This window comes from Oncorhynchus clarkii, chromosome 13 (assembly GCF_045791955.1).
Source record: "Oncorhynchus clarkii lewisi isolate Uvic-CL-2024 chromosome 13, UVic_Ocla_1.0, whole genome shotgun sequence".
NCBI lineage: Eukaryota > Metazoa > Chordata > Actinopteri > Salmoniformes > Salmonidae > Oncorhynchus > Oncorhynchus clarkii.
In genome coordinates, this window is record NC_092159.1 from 3,141,381 (window position 1) to 3,156,380 (window position 15,000).

Here is a 15,000-nt window from a genome sequence, read left to right on the forward strand (position 1 = left end):
AGGGAGCTTAGGTAGTTTTGATAGGGAGCTGGGGTAGTTTTGATAGGGAGCTGAGGTAGTTTTGATAGGGATCTGAGGTAGTTTTGATAGGGAGCTGAGGTAGTTTTGATAGGGAGCTGAGGTAGTTTTGATAGGGAGCTGAGGTAGTTTTGATAGGGAGCTGAGGTAGTTTTGATAGGGAGCTGAGGTAGTTTTGATAGGGAGCTGAGGTAGTTTTGATAGGGAGCTGAGGTAGTTTTGATAGGGAGCTGAGGTAGTTTTGATAGGGAGCTGGGGTAGTTTTGATAGGGAGCTTAGGTAGTTTTGATAGGGTGAATAGGTAGTTTTGATATGGAGCTGAGGTAGTTTTGATAGGGAGCTGAGGTAGTTTTGATAGGGTGAATAGGTAGTTTTGATATGGAGCTGAGGTAGTTTTGATAGGGAGCTGAGGTAGTTTTGATAGGGATCTGAGGTAGTTTTGATAGGGAGCTGAGGTAGTTTTGATAGGGAGCTGAGGTAGTTTTGATAGGGAGCTGAGGTAGTTTTGATAGGGAGCTGAGGTAGTTTTGATAGGGAGCTGAGGTAGTTTTGATAGGGAGCTGAGGTAGTTTTGATAGGGAGCTGAGGTAGTTTTGATAGGGAGCTGAGGTAGTTTTGATAGGGAGCTGGGGTAGTTTTGATAGGGAGCTGAGGTAGTTTTGATAGGGAGCTGAGGTAGTTTTGATAGGGTGAATAGGTAGTTTTGATATGGAGCTGAGGTAGATGAATTTTTGATTTGATGAAAGTTTTGATGAGGGTGAATAGGTGTGTGAATAGGAGTGTGTGTACAGTGTGTGAATAGGAGTGTGTGTACAGTGTGTGAATAGGTGTGTGTGTACGGTGTGTGAATAGGAGTGTGTGTTCGGTGTGTGAATAGGTGTGTGTGAATAGGTGTGTGTGTACGGTTTGTGTGTACGGTGTGTGTACGGTGTGTGTCTTCAGTACCTGATGCCACCTGTTTAGTGAGTCAGACTGCATGTCTGTGGAGACCCAGCCCCCTGTCCGCCTTGCCACCTGTCGGCATAGCGACCAGTCCAGGGAGTGTTTGGGGCGCAGCAGCAGGGTCATGTTACCCTCTCACCCCTCCCCCCTCCCCGAGGAGGATCCCCTAACCAGCCTCATTGGCACCAGCTGTCGGTCTGGTGCCGCAGGGACAGTGTGTGTGTGAGAGGGACAGTGTGTGTGTCTGTGTGTGTATAAGTGTGTGTGTTTATGTGTGTATGAGTGTGTATGAGTGTGTGTGTGTTTATGTGTGTATGTGTGTGTGTATGAGTGTGTGTATGATTGAGTGTGTGTGGCTCAGTAAAGGGTATGTCTGTATTGCCCAGAGAACTATTCACGCTGAGACAACTTTCCTCTACCTGATAGTTTGTTGTTTTAATCGACTGTTTTATGTTTCAATTGTCCCGTGTGCTCCCTCTCCTTCCTCTAGGTCACCAGGTTCCCTCTCCTTCCTCTAGGTCACCAGGTTCCCTCTCCGGCCTCTAGGTCACCAGGTTCCCTCTCCTTCCTCTAGGTCACCAGGTTCCCTCTCCTGCCTCTAGGTCACCAGGTTCCCTCTCCTTCTCTAGGTCACCAGGTTCCCTCTCCTGCCTCTAGGTCACCAGGTTCCCTCTCCTTCCTCTAGGTCGCCAGGTTCCCTCTCCTTCCTCTAGGTCACCAGGTTCCCTCTCCTGCCTCTAGGTCACCAGGTTCCCTCTCCTTCCTCTAGGTCACCAGGTTCCCTCTCCGGCCTCTAGGTCACCAGGTTCCCTCTCCTTCCTCTAGGTCACAAGGTTCCCTCTCCTGCCTCTAGGTCACCAGGTTCCCTCTCCTTCCTCTAGGTCACCAGGTTCCCTCTCCTTCCTCTAGGTCACCAGGTTCCCTCTCCGGCCTCTAGGTCACCAGGTTCCCTCTCCTTCCTCTAGGTCACCAGGTTCCCTCTCCGGCCTCTAGGTCACCAGGTTCCCTCTCCGGCCTCTAGGTCACCAGGTTCTCTCTCCTGCCTCTAGGTCACCAGGTTCCCTCTCCTTCCTCTAGGTCGCCAGGTTCCCTCTCCTTCCTCTAGGTCACCAGGTTCCCTCTCCTTCCTCTAGGTCATCAGGTTCCCTCTCCTTCCTCTAGGTCACCAGGTTCCCTCTCATTCCTTTAGGTCACCAGGTTCCCTCTCCTTCCTCTAGGTCACCAGGTTCCCTCTCCTTCCTCTAGGTCACCAGGTTCCCTCTCCTTCCTCTAGGTCACCAGGTTCCCTCTCCTTCCTCTAGGTCACCAGGTTCCCTCTCCTTCTCTAGGTCACGAGGTTCCCTCTCCGGCCTCTAGGTCACCAGGTTCCCTCTCCTTCCTCTAGGTCACCAGGTTCCCTCTCCTGCCTCTAGGTCACCAGGTTCCCTCTCCTTCCTCTAGGTCACCAGGTTCCCTCTCCTTCCTCTAGATCACCAGGTTCCCTCTCCTGCCTCTAGGTCACCAGGTTCCCTCTCCTTCCTCTAGGTCACCAGGTTCCCTCTCCTTCCTTTAGGTCACCAGGTTCCCTCTCCTTCCTCTAGGTCACCAGGTTCCCTCTCCTTCCTCTAGGTCACCAGGTTCCCTCTCCGGCCTCTAGGTCACCAGGTTCCCTCTCCTTCCTCTAGGTCACCAGGTTCCCTCTCCTGCCTCTAGGTCACCAGGTTCCCTCTCCTTCCTCTAGGTCACCAGGTTCCCTCTCCTTCCTCTAGATCACCAGGTTCCCTCTCCTGCCTCTAGGTCACCAGGTTCCCTCTCCTTCCTCTAGGTCACCAGGTTCCCTCTCCTTCCTTTAGGTCACCAGGTTCCCTCTCCTTCCTCTAGGTCACCAGGTTCCCTCTCCGGCCTCTAGGTTACCAGGTTCCCTCTCCTTCCTCTAGGTCACCAGGTTCCCTCTCCTTCCTCTAGATCACCAGGTTCCCTCTCCTTCCTCTAGATCACCAGGTTCCCTCTCCTGCCTCTAGGTCACCAGGTTCCCTCTCCTTCCTCTAGGTCACCAGGTTCCCTCTCCTTCCTTTAGGTCACCAGGTTCTCTCTCCTTCCTCTAGGTCACCAGGTTCCCTCTCCTTCCTCTAGGTCACCAGGTTCCCTCTCCGGCCTCTAGGTCACCAGGTTCCCTCTCCTTCCTCTAGGTCACCAGGTTCCCTCTCCTGCCTCTAGGTCACCAGGTTCCCTCTCCTTCCTCTAGGTCACCAGGTTCCCTCTCCTTCCTCTAGATCACCAGGTTCCCTCTCCTGCCTCTAGGTCACCAGGTTCCCTCTCCTTCCTCTAGGTCACCAGGTTCCCTCTCCTTCCTTTAGGTCACCAGGTTCCCTCTCCTTCCTCTAGGTCACCAGGTTCCCTCTCCGGCCTCTAGGTCACCAGGTTCCCTCTCCGGCCTCGAGGTCACCAGGTTCCCTCTCCTTCCTCTAGGTCACCAGGTTCCTTCTCCTTCCTCTAGGTCACCAGGTTCCCTCTCCTTCCTCTAGGTCACCAGGTTCCCTCTCCTTCCTCTAGGTCACCAGGTTCCCTCTCCTTCCTCTAGGTCACCAGGTTCCCTCTCCTTCCTCTAGGTCACCAGGTTCCCTCTGCTTCCTCTAGGTCACCAGGTTCCCTCTCCTTCCTCTAGGTCACCAGGTTCCCTCTCCGGCCTCTAGGTCACCAGGTTCCCTCTCCGGCCTCTAGGTTACCAGGTTCCCTCTCCTTCCTCTAGGTCACCAGGTTCCCTCTCCTTCCTCTAGATGACCAGGTTCCCTCTCCGGCCTCTAGGTCACCAGGTTCCCTCTCCTTCCTCTAGGTCACCAGGTTCCCTCTCCTTCCTCTAGGTCACCAGGTTCCCTCTCCTGCCTCTAGGTCACCAGGTTCCCTCTCCTTCCTCTAGGTCACCAGGTTCCCTCTCCTTCCTCTAGATCACCAGGTTCCCTCTCCTGCCTCTAGGTCACCAGGTTCCCTCTCCTTCCTCTAGGTCACCAGGTTCCCTCTCCTTCCTCTAGGTCACCAGGTTCCCTCTCCTTCCTCTAGGTCACCAGGTTCCCTCTCCGGCCTCTAGGTCACCAGGTTCCCTCTCCTTCCTCTAGGTCACCAGGTTCCCTCTCCGGCCTCTAGGTCACCAGGTTCCCTCTCCTTCCTCTAGGTCACCAGGTTCCCTCTCCTTCCTCTAGGTCACCAGGTTCCCTCTCCTTCCTCTAGATCACCAGGTTCCCTCTCCTGCCTCTAGGTCACCAGGTTCCCTCTCCTTCCTTTAGGTCACCAGGTTCCCTCTCCTTCCTCTAGGTCACCAGTTTCCCTCTCCGGCCTCTAGGTTACCAGGTTCCCTCTCCTTCCTCTAGGTCACCAGGTTCCCTCTCCTTCCTCTAGGTCACCAGGTTCCCTCTCCGGCCTCTAGGTCACCAGGTTCCCTCTCCTTCCTCTAGGTCACCAGGTTCCCTCTCCTTCCTCTAGGTCACCAGGTTCCCTCTCCGGCCTCTAGGTCACCAGGTTCCCTCTCCTTCCTCTAGGTCACCAGGTTCCCTCTCCTTCCTCTAGGTCACCAGGTTCCCTCTCCTTCCTCTAGGTCACCAGGTTCCCTCTCCTGCCTCTAGGTCACCAGGTTCCCTCTCCTTCCTCTAGGTCACCAGGTTCCCTCTCCTTCCTTTAGGTCACCAGGTTCCCTCTCCTTCCTCTATGTCACCAGGTTCCCTCTCCGGCCTCTAGGTTACCAGGTTCCCTCTCCTTCCTCTAGGTCACCAGGTTCCCTCTCCTTCCTCTAGGTCACCAGGTTCCCTCTCCGGCCTCTAGGTCACCAGGTTCCCTCTCCTTCCTCTAGGTCACCAGGTTCCCTCTCCGGCCTCTAGGTCACCAGGTTCCCTCTCCGGCCTCTAGGTCACCAGATTCTCTCTCCTGCCTCTAGGTCACCAGGTTCCCTCTCCTTCCTCTAGGTCACCAGGTTCCCTCTGCTTCCTCTAGGTCACCAGGTTCCCTCTCCTTCCTCTAGGTCACCAGGTTCCCTCTCCTTCCTTTAGGTCACCAGGTTCCCTCTCCTTCCTCTAGGTCACCAGGTTCCCTCTCCTTCCTCTAGGTCACCAGGTTCCCTCTCCGGCCTCTAGGTCACCAGGTTCCCTCTCCGGCCTCTAGGTTACCAGGTTCCCTCTCCTTCCTCTAGGTCACCAGGTTCCCTCTCCTTCCTCTAGGTCACCAGGTTCCCTCTCCTTCCTCTAGGTCACCAGGTTCCCTCTCCGGCCTCTAGGTCACCAGGTTCCCTCTCCTTCCTCTAGGTCAGCAGGTTCCCTCTCCTTCCTTTAGGTCACCAGGTACCCTCTCCTTCCTCTAGGTCACCAGGTTCCCTCTCCTTCCTCTAGATCACCAGGTTCCCTCTCCTGCCTCTAGGTCACCAGGTTCCCTCTCCTTCCTCTAGGTCACCAGGTTCCCTCTCCTTCCTTTAGGTCACCAGGTTCCCTCTCCTTCCTCTAGGTCACCAGGTTCCCTCTCCGGCCTATAGGTCACCAGGTTCCCTCTCCGGCCTCTAGGTCACCAGGTTCACTATCCTTCCTCTAGGTCACCAGGTTCCCTCTCCTGCCTCTAGGTCCCCATGTTCCCTCTCCTTCCTCTAGGTCACCAGGTTCCCTCTCCTTCCTCTAGATCACCAGGTTCCCTCTCCTGCCTCTAGGTCACCAGGTTCCCTCTCCTTCCTCTAGGTCACCAGGTTCCCTCTCCTTCCTCTAGATCACCAGGTTCCCTCTCCTGCCTCTAGGTCACCAGGTTCCCTCTCCTTCCTCTAGGTCACCAGGTTCCCTCTCCTTCCTTTAGGTCAGCAGGTTCCCTCTCCTTCCTCTAGGTCACCAGGTTCCCTCTCCGGCCTCTAGGTCGCCAGGTTCCCTCTCCTTCCTCTAGGTCACCAGGTTCCCTCTCCTGCCTCTAGGTCACCAGGTTCCCTCTCCTTCCTCTAGGTCGCCAGGTTCCCTCTCCTTCCTCTAGGTCGCCAGGTTCCCTCTCCTTCCTCTAGGTCACCAGGTTCCCTCTCCTTCCTTTAGGTCACCAGGTTCCCTCTCCTTCCTCTAGGTCACCAGGTTCCCTCTCCTTCCTTTAGGTCACCAGGTACCCTCTCCTTCCTCTAGTTCACCAGGTTCCCTCTCCTTCCTCTAGATCACCAGGTTCCCTCTCCTGCCTCTAGGTCACCAGGTTCCCTCTCCTTCCTCTAGGTCACCAGGTTCCCTCTCCTTCCTTTAGGTCACCAGGTTCCCTCTCCTTCCTCTAGGTCACCAGGTTCCCTCTCCGGCCTATAGGTCACCAGGTTCCCTCTCCGGCCTCTAGGTCACCAGGTTCTCTATCCTTCCTCTAGGTCACCAGGTTCCCTCTCCTGCCTCTAGGTCCCCATGTTCCCTCTCCTTCCTCTAGGTCACCAGGTTCCCTCTCCTTCCTCTAGATCACCAGGTTCCCTCTCCTGCCTCTAGGTCACCAGGTTCCCTCTCCTTCCTCTAGGTCACCAGGTTCCCTCTCCTTCCTTTAGGTCACCAGGTTCCCTCTCCTTCCTCTAGGTCACCAGGTTCCCTCTCCTTCCTCTAGGTCACCAGATTCCCTCTCCGGCCTCTAGGTCACCAGGTTCCCTCTCCGGCCTCTAGGTCACCAGGTTCCCTCTCCTTCCTCTAGGTCACCAGGTTCCCTCTCCTTCCTCTAGGTCACCAGGTTCCCTCTCCTTCCTCTAGGTCACCAGGTTCCCTCTCCGGCCTCTAGGTCACCAGGTTCCCTCTCCTTCCTCTAGGTCACCAGGTTCCCTCTCCTTCCTCTAGGTCACCAGGTTCCCTCTCCTTCCTCTAGGTCACCAGGTTCCCTCTCCGGCCTCTAGGTCACCAGGTTCCCTCTCCGGCCTCTAGGTCACCAGGTTCCCTCTCCTTCCTCTAGGTCACCAGGTTCCCTCTCCTTCCTCTAGGTCACCAGGTTCCCTCTCTTTCCTCTAGGTCACCAGGTTCCCTCTCCGGCCTCTAGGTCACCAGGTTCCCTCTCCTTCCTCTAGGTCACCAGGTTCCCTCTCCTTCCTCTAGGTCACCAGGTTCCCTCTCCTTCCTCTAGGTCACCAGGTTCCCTCTCCTTCCTCTAGGTCACCAGGTTCCCTCTGCTTCCTCTAGGTCACCAGGTTCCCTCTCCTTCCTCTAGGTCACCAGGTTCCCTCTCCGGCCTCTAGGTCACCAGGTTCCCTCTCCGGCCTCTAGGTTACCAGGTTCCCTCTCCTTCCTCTAGGTCACCAGGTTCCCTCTCCTTCCTCTAGGTCACCAGGTTCCCTCTCCGGCCTCTAGGTCACCAGGTTCCCTCTCCTTCCTCTAGGTCACCAGGTTCCCTCTCCTTCCTTTAGGTCATCAGGTTCCCTCTCCTTCCTCTACGTCACCAGGTTCCCTCTCCTTCCTTTAGGTCACCAGGTTCCCTCTCCTTCCTCTAGGTCACCAGGTTCCCTCTCCTTCTCTAGGTCACCAGGTTCCCTCTCCGGCCTCTAGGTCACCAGGTTCCCTCTCCTTCCTCTAGGTCACCAGGTTCCCTCTCCTTCCTCTAGATCACCAGGTTCCCTCTCCTGCCTCTAGGTCACCAGGTTCCCTCTCCTTCCTCTAGGTCACCAGGTTCCCTCTCCTTCCTTTAGGTCACCAGGTTCCCTCTCCTTCCTCTAGGTCACCAGGTTCCCTCTCCTTCCTCTAGGTCACCAGGTTCCTTCTCCTTCCTCTAGGTCACCAGGTTCCCTCTCCGGCCTCTAGGTCACCAGGTTCCCTCTCCTTCCTCTAGGTCACCAGGTTCCCTCTCCTTCCTCTAGGTCACCAGGTTCCCTCTCCTTCCTCTAGGTCACCAGGTTCCCTCTCCGGCCTCTAGGTCACCAGGTTCCCTCTCCGGCCTCTAGGTCACCAGGTTCCCTCTCCTTCCTCTAGGTCACCAGGTTCCTTCTCCTTCCTCTAGGTCACCAGGTTCCCTCTCCGGCCTCTAGGTCACCAGGTTCCCTCTCCTGCCTCTAGGTCACCAGGCTGCTCATTATGGAGCACACCTGTCACCATCGTTACGCTCACCTGGACTCCACCACCTCCGTGATCACCTTCCCTATATATGTCTCTCCCTTTGGTTCCTTCCCTATATATGTCACTCCCTTTGGTTCCTTCCCTATATATGTCACTCCCTTTGGTTCCTTCCCTATATATGTCACTCCCTTTGGTTCCTTCCCTATATATGTCACTCCCTTTGGTTCCTTCCCTATATATGTCACTCCCTTTGGTTCCTTCCCTGTATATGTCACTCCCTTTAGTTCCTTCCCTAAAGGGGGGGGGGGGGGGGGGGGGGGGGGGATCAGTGTAATTGGAGAATGTAGGGGGGGTCAGTCTAATTAGAGAATGTGGGGGGGTCAGTGTAATTAGAGAATGTGGGGGGGGGGGGGTCAGTGTAATTAGAGAATGTAGGGGGGGGTCAGTGTAATTAGAGAATGTGGGGGGGTCAGTGTAATTAGAGAATGTGGGGGGGTCAGTGTAATTAGAGAATGTGGGGGGGGTCAGTGTAATTAGAGAATGTGGGGGGGTCAGTGTAATTAGAGAATGTAGGGGGGGTCAGTGTATGTAGAGAATGTGGGGGGTGTCAGTGTAATTAGAGAATGTGGGGGGGTCAGTTTAATTAGAGAATGTGGGGGGGCAGTGTAATTAGGGAATGTGGGGGGGTCAGTGTAATTAGAGAATGGGGGGTCAGTGTAATTAGAGAATGTGGGGGGGTCAGTGTAATTAGAGAATGTGGGGGGGGTCAGTGTAATTAGAGAATGTGGGGGGGTCAGTGTAATTAGAGAATGTAGGGGGGGTCAGTGTATGTAGAGAATGTGGGGGGTGTCAGTGTAATTAGAGAATGTGGGGGGGTCAGTTTAATTAGAGAATGTGGGGGGGCAGTGTAATTAGGGAATGTGGGGGGGTCAGTGTAATTAGAGAATGGGGGGTCAGTGTAATTAGAGAATGTGGGGGGGTCAGTGTAATTAGAGAATGTGGGGCGGGGGGGCAGTGTAATTAGAGAATGTGGGGGGGTAAGTGTAATTAGAGAATGGGGGGTCAGTGTAATAAGAGAATGTGGGGGGCTCAGTGTATTTAGAGAATGTGGGGGGGGTCAGTGTAATTAGAGAATGTGGGGGGGGTCAGTGTAATTAGAGAATGTGGGGGGGCAGTGTAATTAGAGAATGTGGGGGGCTCAGTGTAATTAGTGAATGTGGGGGGGTCAGTGTAATTAGATAATGGGGGGTCAGCGTAATTAGAGAATGTGGGGGGGGGGGGTCAGTGTAATTAGAGAATGTGGGGGGGTCAGTGTAATTAGAGAATGTGGGGGGGGGGGGTCAGTGTGGAAGTTGGACTCCTGTAGTAGGATGAATATCTAATCAGATGACATCATCAGCTGTAATTTACTCCTCAGTGAGACACGTGGAGAGAATACTTAGCAACCAACATGTGTGTGTGTGACTCTGTGTTTGTGTGTGTGTGTGTGTGTGTGTGTGTGTGCTCGCAGTGTGTGTGTGCTCGCAGGGAAAGGGCATCTGTGGATAATCCACTCCCCCCTCTCCTTCTTTAGCCTCTCTCTGGGGGAGAGGGGGATGGAGGGAGGAGAGGGGGATGGATGGAGGAGAGGAGAGGGGGATGGAGGGAGGAGAGGAGAGGGGGATGGAGGGAGGAGAGGAGAGGGGGATGGAGGGAGGAGAGGAGAGGGGGATGGATGAAGGAGAGGAGAGGGGGATGGAGGGAGGAGAGGAGAGGGGGATAGAGGGTGGAGAGGAGAGGGGGATGGATGGGATAGTGAACGAGGGGAGAGGAGTGAAAAGGAGATTATAAGAAGCCCAAAGATGAGTCTGAGTCTCCTGGCTGTGGAAGCAGTAAGGTTTTCACCATTAGAGTGAGAGGGAGACAGTTACAGATGAGTCTGAGTCTCCTGGCTGTGGAAGCAGTAAGGTTTTCACCATTAGAGTGAGAGGGAGACAGTTACAGATGAGTCTGAGTCTCCTGGCTGTGGAAGCAGTAAGGTTTTCACCATTAGAGTGAGAGGGAGACAGATGAGTCTGAGTCTCCTGGCTGTGGAAGCAGTAAGGTTTTCACCATTAGAGTGAGAGGCAGACAGTTACAGATGAGTCTGAGTCTCCTGGCTGTGGAAGCAGTAAGGTTTTCACCATTAGAGTGAGAGGCAGACAGTTACAGATGAGTCTGAGTCTCCTGGCTGTGGAAGCAGTAAGGTTTTCACCATTAGAGTGAGAGGGAGACAGTTACAGATGAGTCTGAGTCTCTTGACTGTGGAAGCAGTAAGGTTTTCACCATTAGAGTGAGAGGGAGACAGATGAGTCTGAGTCTCCTGGCTGTGGAAGCAGTAATGTTTTCACCATTAGAGTGAGAGGGAGACAGTTACAGATGAGTCTGAGTCTCCTGGCTGTGGAAGCAGTAAGGTTTTCACCATTAGAGTGAGAGGGAGACAGTTACAGATGAGTCTGAGTCTCTTGGCTGTGGAAGCAGTAAGGTTTTCACCATTAGAGTGAGAGGGAGACAGTTACAGATGAGTCTCAGTCTCCTGGCTGTGGAAGCAGTAAGGTTTTCCCCATTAGAGTGAGAGGGAAACAGTTAAATTGAACATGTTGCAGAGCCATACAGAGCTCCAAAAATATATATTTCTTCCCCCCAAACTCACCAGGCACAAAACAACCGCAGCTGTGTAAATATTTCACTCAGGGACTTGTGTGTGTGTGTTGGTGTGTGTGTGTGTATTGGTCTGTGTGTGTGTGTGTGTGTGTATTGGTCTGTGTGTGTGTGTGTGTGTGTGTGTGTGTGTGTGTATTGGTCTGTGTGTGTGTGTGTGTGTGTTTGTGTGTGTGTGTGTGTGTGTATCAGGGGGTGTTAAAACCTCTCAGACCAGTGTTTAAAAGTCCTGTACACACAGAAGACATTTACACGCTCTCTCCTCTCCTTCTCTCTTTCTCTCGATCCCTCTCTCTTTCTCTCCTCTCCTTCTTCCTTTATCTCCACCCCTCTCTCTTTCTCTCCTCTCCTTCTCTCTTTCTCTCCATCCCTCTCTCTTTCTCCTCTCCTTCTCTCTTTCTCTCCATCCTTCTCTCTTTCTCTCCTCTCCTTCTCTCTTTCTCTCCATCCCTCTCTCTTTCTCTCCTCTCCTTCTTCCTTTATCTCCACCCCTCTCTCTTTCTCTCCTCTCCTTCTCTCTTTCTCTCCATCCCTCTCTCTCTCTCCTCTCCATCCCTCTCTCTCTCTCCTCTCCTTCTCTCTTTCTCTCCTCTCCTTCTCTCTTTCTCTCCATCCTTCTCTCTTTATCTCCATCCCTCTCTCTTTCTCTCCATCCTTCTCTCTTTCTCTCCATCCCTCTCTCTTTCTCTCCTCTCCTTCTCTCTTTCTCTCCTCTCCTTCTCTCTTTCTCTCCATCCCTCTCTCTTTCTCTCCTCTCCTTCTCTCTTTCTCTCCATCCCTCTCTCTTTCTCTCCTCTCCCTCTCTCTTTCTCTCCTCTCCTTCTCTCTTTCTCTCCTCTCCTTCTCTCTTTCTCTCCTCTCCTTCTTCCTTTATCTCCATCCCTCTCTCTCTCTTTCTCTCCTCTCCTACTCTCTTTCTCTCCATCGTTCTCTCTTTCTCTCCTCTCCCTCTCTCTTTCTCTCCATCCTTCTCTCTTTCTCTCTATCCTTCTCTCTTTCTCTCCATCCTTCTCTCTTTTTCTCCTTCTCTCTTTCTCTCCTCTCCTTCTCTCTTTCTCTCCTCTCCTTCTCTCTTTCTCTCCATCCCTCTCTCTTTCTCTCCTCTCCTTCTCTCTTTCTCTCCATCCCTCTCTCTTTCTCTCCTCTCCCTCTCTCTTTCTCTCCTCTCCTTCTCTCTTTCTCTCCTCTCCTTCTTCCTTTATCTCCATCCCTCTCTCTTTCTCTCCTCTCCTTCTTCCTTTATCTCCATCCCTCTCTCTCTCTTTATCTCCTCTCCTACTCTCTTTCTCTCCATCCCTCTCTCTTTCTCTCCTCTCCCTCTCTCTTTCTCTCCTCTCCTTCTCTCTTTCTCTCCATCGTTCTCTCTTTCTCTCCTCTCCTTCTCTCTTTCTCTCCATCCTTCTCTCTTTCTCTCCATCCTTCTCTCTTTCTCTCCATCCTTCTCTCTTTTTCTCCTTCTCTCTTTCTCTCCATCCCTCTCTCTTTCTCTCCTCTCCTCTCTTGTTCTCACCACATCTCTCTGTTCTCACATCCCCTGTTCCCTCCATCTCTCCTGTGTTCCCTCCTTCCCCTGTTCCCTCCATCTCTCCTGTGTTCCCTCCTTCCCCTGTTCCCTCCACCTCTCCTGTGTTCCCTCCTTCCCCTGTTCCCTCCATCTCTCCTGTGTCCCCTCCTTCCCCTGTTCCCTCCATCTCTCCTGTGTTCCCTCCTTCCCCTGTTCCCTCCATCTCTCCTGTGTTCCCTCCTTCCCCTGTTCCCTCCATCTCTCCTGTGTTCCCTCCTTCCCCTGTTCCCTCCATCTCTCCTGTGTTCCCTCCTTCCCCTGTTCCCTCCATCTCTCCTGTGTCCCCTCCTTCCCCTGTTCCCTCCATCTCTCCTGTGTTCCCTCCTTCCCCTGTTCCCTCCATCTCTCCTGTGTCCCCTCCTTCCCCTGTTCCCTCAATCTCTCCTGTGTTCTCTCCTCCCATCTCCATTTTTAGGAAATTTTAACTCCTCTCCTCTTTCTCGTTGTAAGTAATCTCTCCTTCTCACCTTCTCTTCATCTCTCCTTCCCACCTTCTCTCCATCTCTCGTTCTCACGTTCTCTCCATCTCTCCTGGTTTCTGTCCTGAATAATGGATGATTCCTACCTCAGAGTAGAGTAGAGCTGAGATGTTAATATATTGTACTGACTGTCAAAAAATAGAATCAAATGTTATTTGTCACATGTCAGAGTGTGTATCAGACAGACTGACCGGCTGCCAAGAAACAGTAACTCTCTCAGCAAACAGATTTTTAGTCAAACGAAAAGCTCTTTTGGTTCATTTGACCCCCCCCCCCCCCCCTCTCTCTCTCAGTACTAGGGGATGGGCTTTAACACCAGATCCAGTCTCTCTCTCTGTCTCTGTCTCTGTCTCTGTCTCTCTCTCTCTCTCTCTCTCTCTCTCTCTCTCTCTCTCTCTCTCTCTGTCTCTCTGTCTCTCTCTCTCTCTCTGTCTCTCTGTCTCTCTCTCTCTCTCTCTCTCTCTGTGTCTCTCTGTCTCTCTCTCTCTCTCTCTCTCTGTCTCTCTGTCTCTCTGTTTCTCTCTCTCTCTCTCTGTCTCTCTGTCTCTCTCTCTCTCTCTCTCTGTCTCTCTCTCTCTCTGTCTCTCTGTCTCTCCGTTTCTCTCTCTCTCTCTCTCTCTCTGTCTCTCTGTCTCTCTGTCTCTCTCTCTCTCTCTCTCTCTCTCTCTCTCAATTCAATTCAATTCAATTCAAGGGCTTTATTGGCATGGGGAACATGTGTTAACATTGCCAAAGCAAGTGAGGTAGATCATATATAAAGTGAATATATAAAGTGAAAAACAATAAAAATTAACAGTAAACATTACACATACAGAAGTTTCAAAACAATAAAGACATTACAAATGTCATATTATATATACAGTGTTTTAACAATGTACAAATGGTTAAAGTACACAAGATAAAATAAATAAGCATAAATATGGGTTGTATTTACAATGGTGTTTGTTCTTCACTGGTTGCCCTTTTCTCGTGGCAACAGGTCACAAATCTTGCTGCTGTGATGGCACACTGTGGAATTTCACCCAGTAGATATGGGAGTTTTTCAAAAGTGGATTTGTTTTCGAATTCTTTGTGGATCTGTGTAATCTAAGGGGAAATATGTCTCTCTAATATGGTCATACATTGGGCAGGAGGTTAGAAAGTGCAGCTCAGTTTCCACCTCATTTTGTGGGCAGTGAGCACATAGCCTGTCTTCTCTTGAGAGCCATGTCTGCCTACGGCGGCCTTTCTCAATAGCAAGGCTATGCTCACTGAGTCTGTACATAGTCAAAGCTTTCCTTAATTTTGGGTCAGTCACAGTGGTCAGGTATTCTGCCACTGTGTACTCTCTGTGTAGGGCCAAATAGCATTCTAGTTTGCTCTGTTTTTTTGTTAATTCTTTCCAATGTGTCAAGTAATTATCTTTTTGTTTTCTCATGATTTGGTTTGGTCTAATTGTGCTGTTGTCCTGGGGCTCTGTAGGGTGTGTTTGTGTTTGTGAACAGAGCCCCAGGACCAGCTTGCTTAGGGGACTCTTCTCCAGGTTCATCTCTCTGTAGGTGATGGCTTTGTTATGGAAGGTTTGGGAATCGCTTCCTTTTAGGGGATTGTAGAATTTAACAGCTCTTTTCTGGATTTTGATAATTAGTGGGTATCGGCCTAATTCTGCATTATTTGGTGTTCTACGTTGTACACGGAGGATATTTTTGCAGAATTCTGCGTGCAGAGTCTCAATTTGGTGTTTGTCCCATTTTGTGAAGTCTTGGTTGGTGAGCGGACCCCAGACCTCACAACCATAAAGGGCAATGGGCTCTATGACTGATTCAAGTATTTTTAGCCAGATCCTAATTGGTATGTTGAAATTTATGTTCCTTTTGATGGCATAGAATGCCCTTCTTGCCTTGTCTCTCAGATTGTTCACAGCTTTGTGGAAGTTACCTGTGGCGCTGATGTTTAGGCCAAGGTATGTATAGTTTTTTGTGTGCTCTAGGGCAACAGTGTCTAGATGGAATCTGTATTTGTGGTCCTGGTGACTGGAGCTTTTTTGGAACACCATTATTTTGGTCTTATTGAGATTTACTGTCAGGGCCCAGGTCTGACAGAATCTGTGCATAAGATCTAGGTGCTGCTGTAGGCCCTCCTTGGTTGGTAACAGAAGCACCAGATCATCAGCAAACAGCAGACATTTGACTTCAGATTCTAGTAGGGTGAGGCCGGGTGCTGCAGACTTTTCTAGTGCCCGCGCCAATTCGTTGATATATATGTTGAAGAGGGTGGGGCTTAAGCTGCATCCCTGTCTCACCCCACGACCCTGTGTGAAGAAATGTGTGTTTTTTGCCAATTTTAACCGCACACT

General features: G+C 52.0%; 1 protein-coding gene across 1 annotated transcript in view; it reads left to right on the top strand.

The window, feature by feature from the left end:
• Positions 1-15,000, top strand: part of LOC139424298 (protein sidekick-1-like) — a 382,190-nt gene that overhangs the window by 16,053 nt on the left and 351,137 nt on the right. The gene's annotated exons all lie outside the window — the stretch shown is intronic.